Raw genomic sequence first — 5,752 nt, forward strand, 5'->3', positions numbered from 1 at the left:
CACCCTGAATTTATGGACAGGCTACTTTGACCTTGGAATTCTTATGCTACCTGTCCACACTGGTATGGTAGCTTTGCTCCTTATTCTCTTGTTGGGCGTCAGCTATTTTACTTAACTCCTTCACCTCTGATTCCTTCCTTGTAGAATGGAGGCAAAGAATCACACTTAAAGAGATTTTTGTGAGAATTCAGCATTGCCGTGGAGATGGAATGGGCAGAAGGAGTGGGCTGCGGTGTGGAGCAGACCCTACTTCTCGACTGACTGCTGCAGTCCCCGCATGATCGCAGGGCGGGTAACCGGATGAATTCAGGCTCAGCAGCTCCAGGACAGGGAGATGAGGCCAGCGTTTCTCCAGAGACCCAGCATGGCGCATTCCTCTCTGCGACAAGGAATCAGTGCTACGGAAACTGGAGCTGCGGGCAGCGGGGATAGTGGCTTCCTGGTTGTGACGGGTCTTCTCTCACCCGGAGACCCAAAGTTGCTACCTAAGTGAACTTACCCTCCCGCTTACGCAAGAGTGTGTTCCATGGACACAGCCTAGCAGGAAGATGCAGCCTTTTATGTCTCACTGGCTGCTGACCCACCAGTCGGATGACAGCATCCCTGCGGCCTTTCCTGTTTCAGTTCCGGTAGCCCTTGGTCAGTGGCCTCTCACCGTCAGGAGCAGCCCGTACATCAGCAGCAGGGTGGCCGCCAGCAACAAGCTCGTGCTCTCCAGCAACCACATCAGCACAGTCATCAGCCTCTCGGGGGAGACGGTGAGCACCTAATCTGAGGACATCCACTACGTGCAGGAGTCTGTGGCCGACACACCTACTTCGCAGCTCGACACCGACCCCCCCCACCCCGCCCCCAGCAGACCGCATCACAAGGTGGAGAGGAAGCAGGGCCGTACCCTGCCACAATGTGCTGTTGGCTGAGCCCCTCTGCCACCCTCTGTCTCGCCTATCTCCTGAAATACCAGGCCATGTCCCTGCTGGACACGCACACATGGACCAAGTCCTGCCAGGTCATCCTCCAGCCCAAAAATGGCTTTTGGGAACAGCTCATCTACCATGAGTTCCCGCTGTTTGGCAAGAACACCATGACCATGGTCACTTCCCCCATGGACATGATCCCTGACGTCTAGGAGAAAGAGGTCTGTCTGATGATTCCACTGTGAGCCATTCTGCCAGCCCTGGGGTCAGAAGTAGGGATCTGCCACTGATCCTCCACCAAGATCTCTGCTTAAACATTTTTCTTTTGTTGATACAGAAAAACCAGATGATGCCTTTTGTAAGGGCACCGAAAAATGAAGAGTGCTGTAGCTCTTAATCTTATCGTTCATATTTTTAAAGATTCAGCTTACTAAATGTAAGATAGTGAAGATAAGTTTCCTACCCAGTGGGTGACAGATGCTGAACCATGTGGTGCCCAGGTCAAGGGGACCAGCGCCCACTGCATGTGGCAAACCTGGAATCCTGCAGTCCTCCCCACGGCCAACTAACCCAGGAGTGAGTCTGCCACAATCCTGTCTCATTCTTTTGAACCTGAAGCCAGCCTTAAGCATCACGGCGCCTCTCATGCTTCTCACAGTAAGTGCCAACCTCTTGGGTAAGTAGATTTCAAGCAGTGCTCCAGAAGCCCTGGGGGGCCCCAAGCCAACCCTGCGTCCACCTTCAGCCACCAGGGCCCAATTCTGGTTCTCTAGATTGTATGCATAAGATAGTTTTCAAAGGAAGCATTCACTTGTATAAAATTTTTTTAAAAATTTGGTTTTTTTGAGCACCGCTATACATGGCAAGCTCTCCTCCAGCTTTTGACGAAAGATGGCATTGGTCTCTGTCTCAGGGCATGTGTGGAGAGAAGGTCTGACGTTGGGCCTCAGAGGTTCCTTGCACAGGCCTCGGCCCAGAAGGCTGGAGCTATGGACTGGCCTGGCTGGCCACGAGGGTCCACAGGGGCATGTGCCTGAGGGATGAATGAGTGGGCCCTATCAGTAGACACTGAAATCCAGAGTTGTTCCAGCCCCCCAGTTATGCAAGGATCTGGGTCAAGGCCATCTATTCTAACCCATGGGTTTTCAAACAAAAGCACAACTGCCATGTATGGGTTCAGAACCCAGTGGAGGCCAAATTCCCCTTTTCTCCAAACTTACCCCTCTGCCACTTCCACGAAGTGACTGCCCAGGGGTGTCATTTTAGGATCAAGGGAGACTGATCTCACTTTCTCCATGAATAAACAGACCCACAGATGCCAGGGCGTGTGTGGGGAGGCCCCCACAAAGCAGAAGAAACCCAAGTGGAAAATTTCTTTGAAAGCATTTTTCTTAAAGAGAAGTTTATTTGGGTATATTTTGTTTCAGGTTCTAAAATGTTTAAGTTAACATACCATGAAATGAACTTTCTTCTACATAAAGTTCTGTGTGTTCTGACACATTTGTGTAACTGCCTCATAATCAGGAAGCAGAGAAATTATGTCGCCCCAAATATTCCCTTATGCCACCGCTTTGCCCCACCCCAACCTCTGGCAAACCACTGTCTGTTCTCCATCCCTATAGATTTGCCTTTCCCCCTTGTGGCTGTTTAGTTGCACAGTTGTGTCTGACTTCTTGTGACTTTGTGGACTGCAGCGTGCCAGGCTTCCCTGTCCTTCACCATCTCCTGGAGCTTGCTCAAATTCACGTCCATAGAGTCAGTGATGCCATCTACCCATCTCATCCTCTGTCGCCCCCTTCTCCTCCTGCCTTCAATCTTTCCCAGCATCAGGGTCTTTTCCAATGAGTCAGTTCTTCACATCAGGTGGCCAGAGTATTAGAACTTGAGCTTCAGCGTCAGTCCTTTCAATGAATATTCAGGGTTGGTTTCCTTTAGGCTGGACTGGTTTGATCTCCTTGCTGTCCAAGGGACTTGCAGGAGTCTTCTCCAACACCACGCTTCCAAAGTATCAATTCTTCGGCTCTTAACCTTCTTTATGGTCCAACTTTCACATCCATACGTCACTACTGAAAACATCATAGCTTCGACTATATGGACCTTTGTTGGAAAAGTGATGTCTCTGCCTTTTTAATATGCTATCTAGATCTGTCATAGCTTTCCTTCCACGGAGCAAGGATCTATTAATTTCATGGCTGCAGTCACTATCTGCAGTGATTTTGGAGTCTAAGAAAATAAAGTCTATCACTGTTTGCATTTTCCCCCTATCTGTTTGCCATGAAGTTATGGGACTGGATGCCATGATCTTAGTTTTTTGAATGTTGAGTTTTATGCCAGACTTTTCACTCTCCTTTTTCACCCTCATCAAGAGGCAGTCTTGATTTCAATTTGTGCTTCATCCAGCCTGGCATTTCACATGATGTACTCTGCATATTAGTTAAATAAGCAGGGTGACAACATACAACCTTGACATACTCCTTTCCCAATTTGGAACCAGTCTATTGTTCCATGTCTGGTTCTAACTGTTGCTTCTTGACCTGCATACAGGTTTCTCAGCAAGCAGATAAGGTGGTTTCTTTTAGACTTTACCACAGTTTGTTGTGATTCACACACTCAAAGCTTTCAGTGTAGTCAGTGAAGCAGAAGTAGATGTTTTTCAGGAATTCCCTTGCTTTTTTGATGATCCAGCTGCTGCTGCTGCTAAGTCACTTCAGTCGTGTCCGACTCTGTGCGACCCCAGAGATGGCAGCCCACCAGGCTCCCCTGTCCCTGGGATTCTCCAGGCAAGAATACTGGAGTGGGTTGCCATTTCCTTCTCCAATGCATGAAAGTGAAAAGTGAAAAGTGAAAGTGAAGTAGCTCAGTCATGTCTGACTCTTAGCGACCCCATGGACTGCAGCCCACCAGGCTCCTCCGTCCGTGGGATTTCCCAGGCAAGAGTACTGGAGTGGGGTGCCATTGCCTTCTCCACGATGATCCAGCGGATGTTGGCAATTTGATCTCTGGTTCCTCTGCTTTTCCAGAAGGTCACATATATAGACCACCATAGAGGATGTAACCTCTGGAGACTGGCTTCTTTGAGCATGTCTGAGATTTACACATGTTGCTTTTTATGGACGTGTTGTATTCCATTGAATGGATCTGCTGCAGTTTGTTTTACATTCACCCATTGAAGGATATCTGGGTTGTTTCCAGTTTTTGGTGATTTTGAATAAAACTGACAGATTAAAAAAAGGGGGGTGTTTATGAGAATTCAGTAAGCTGATGCAGGGAGGGTTCCTCCTGGTGCCTAGCCTCCACTGTCAGTGCTCACTGAGCTCTCTGTGTGGTCATCACATGCACAGACTCTTTGTAAGAGTCTGAAACGTACTTTCAATTTTATAGAACCCTTGGTGTTGCTAACATAACTCGCTGACTGGACTACCTTGATATTATTGGTAATGACTGGGTCTCGGATCCCTTTTAATCTTTAGTGATTGATGTAGCAAGAGAACAGAGCTCATGATTTCTTCTTAATCTCAGGCCCTCTGTAAAGAGAACTTCCATCACAGTTGACATTTTCTAGTTTTCTGCCACATCTTCTGAGAAAACAGTAACTTCTTACTCAGGGGAGATGGTATTTTATCAGGCAAGTTCAAGCCATTCTGAGAGAGGAGAAAACACCTGTATGTTCTTGATCACTGACCTTTGGTGAAAATTACTGCTGTTTTCTTTTTTCTTTATTAAATGGCAGAAAAATTTTATAATAGCAATTAATGGAAATGCTTAATTCAAACTATATTAAAGCCTATTTTTTGTGTCTCTATTATGTCAGGATGGCAGGTCAAATGAATCTTTGAAAGTATAACTAGGGTATTTCCATGGAAACCAGGTAGGAATAAGGGAGGAAACTCAGCTCTGGGTCATTGGTACTTTTCTCCCACTCACTGGGAACCCTAGAGAATCTGTCTGTGGGTGGCGTCTTGCTGTGGCTCTCAGGGTACACAAGTCTCAAGCTCCAAATGCCTCTTGCTGCTCAAGGTGGTGCCAATGGAAGTTGGGGTGACTGCTTATAGCAAACTGATCCTAGTGAGTAATGATAAACTGGATTACATTTTTCAGTCCATGACATGTTTTCAGTTACATTATTTTATATAATCATGTTATTACTCAAGTTATCTCCATTCTAAAGGTGAGGAAGCAGGTTCTGAGACGTGAGGGCATTTGCTCGAGTCAAGAGGCACAGCCAGGGTTTGTACCATCCAACTCTAAGAATAGTGGCCATTTTTCTGGGCAACGGTAGGTGCCAGAACCTCCTTCCCGGATCCTCCCTATCCACTGTTGCAGGTTGGGTGGTTGGAGAGAGTAGGGCTTTACCTCTGTCCTCATCAGAGGCTGTGATGGAGAGTGGGACACAGCTTTATGTATTTCCATGAAAGGCTCAGGGGCCAACATGGGAGACCAAAATACTTTGTGGGGAAAAATGCACATTGCCTTTCTTCCATGGCTCCTAATTTTTTGCCTGCTGGAGTGTGGGAAGTGTTAGTTTCTCAGTTGTGTCATACTCTTTGCAACTCCCAGGCTCCTCTGTCCATGGAATCCTCTTGGCAAGAATACTGGAGTGGATAGCCATTCCCTTCTCCAGGGGGTCCTCCCAACCTAGGGATTGAACCCAGGTCTCCTGCACTGCAGGCAGATTCTTTACCATCTGAGCCACCAGGAAACCCACTGGAGTGTGTGGGTCCTCATCAATTGCAATCATGAAAGACACTCTCTTATTGCATCTATTAACACATCCTTCCGGAGAAGGCAATGGCACCCCACTCCAGTACTCTTGCCTGGAAAATCCCATGGACGGA

The 5,752-nt window shown here is 47.5% G+C and overlaps 1 pseudogene; it reads left to right on the top strand.

Moving 5' to 3' along the window:
* The first annotated feature begins 208 nt into the window (after positions 1-208).
* Positions 209-1,569, top strand: LOC133242910 (dual specificity protein phosphatase 18-like; annotated as a pseudogene).
* The last annotated feature ends 4,183 nt before the right edge of the window (positions 1,570-5,752 follow it).

The sequence above is a fragment of the Bos javanicus genome, chromosome X (assembly GCF_032452875.1).
Source record: "Bos javanicus breed banteng chromosome X, ARS-OSU_banteng_1.0, whole genome shotgun sequence".
NCBI lineage: Eukaryota > Metazoa > Chordata > Mammalia > Artiodactyla > Bovidae > Bos > Bos javanicus.